We start from the raw sequence: 1,380 nt of genomic DNA on the forward strand, positions 1-1,380 counted from the left end.
TGGAATGAGGCCCAGTCCAAAGTTCACAGTGGGCTACCTGCAAGTAACCCAGCCGCATTCTTTCAACAAAATGGCTGTCTTCTAAAACTATATTCTACAATTTACACCTTCAATAAATCCTAAGATCATGACCCAGAAGCATGTGACCAATACTAAGGCTCTTAGATGTGACACGAGTTTGAATTATAAGTTGTGTGAAAGCCAAAACTGCAGTTTGCGGAAGAATGGGAGCAATGAGCTTCTAAAGTTAGCTTGTGTTCATCCCGGTCTCAGAGTTTTTATGTTTTGAGCTCACAGGAGCTTAATCTGGTTAGTGCTGAGTAGAAAGGGGGAGGAAATGGGGTCAATAGCTCCTGAACGCATCCTAGTGGTCTCAGGGTCAACGGCCCTTCCTGATCCCTAACGCTCAGTGGGCCTCTGTGGCCGGCTCCCAACAAAGATGGACATCTTCACAATGTTGACTCTTCCAGTCAATGAGCATGGAATATTTTTCTACTTTGTTGGGAGCCAGACTTGGAGGCCCACCTGATTGACAGGGTCCTAGTGGGCCGAAGACCCTGGGCCGCAGGGTGAGCCCGAGAAGCTGAGGCCCTTCTGTCTTCCACCTTTGCTGTTTGGTACGGCCGAAGAATTCTGTGCAGTCGTGGAAAAGAAAATGGCATGTTTATGCAAAGTACTCACAGCTAACCAGAGAATGTCATGGTTTATTTTTCCATTTCCCACTATGCCGTTTGGCCTTTTCTAACAAATGCAAGGGTTAAACTCTGAAACACATCAAAAATTCTTTCTTTCACTTGGTTATAAGTTACTAGATATTGCTTAAGTAAAATATAATATAAGTATATTCACTCCTTTTTTGATTTAGGATTATGCAGTTTAGTGTTTAGACATAAGGTTTTTTAGAAGCACAAGTTTATAGTAAGTTCATTATGAATTCATTGTAAGTTCTAACACTTATCTAGGAGTTATGTAGGTGATTTATAACACTGTTTTCACAGACTTAGGATAAAGATTAATTGCTAAGGTTTTTACTTAATTCTATTGTTAAAATTTTAAGTAAATGTTTATAGAGTGGGTTTTCACTGAATTCATAATATATTAATTAGATACTTTTATGATAAATTAACTAAATACAGAAAGCAATCCTGAGAAACATCACTAAAAGCTTCTTTTGAGTTTTCTTTAGAAATAAACACTGCAGGATAAGAGAAAAAGTAACGAAGACACCTGGACAAGAGAGGTGATTATGAAAGCTTTGAAGGTCATAGAAAGCCCAAAAAGAGAAAAACTCCTACTACATGAAAAACTGTGCACCTGGAAACTTTCTTGAAACACCTCAAGGACTGTAATTTGGGACCGTTTTGAAGAGAGTTGTTGGTA

This window comes from Carlito syrichta, unplaced genomic scaffold, assembly GCF_000164805.1.
Source record: "Carlito syrichta isolate Samal-C Ts95f unplaced genomic scaffold, Tarsius_syrichta-2.0.1 Scaffold314806, whole genome shotgun sequence".
Taxonomy (NCBI): Eukaryota; Metazoa; Chordata; class Mammalia; order Primates; family Tarsiidae; genus Carlito; species Carlito syrichta.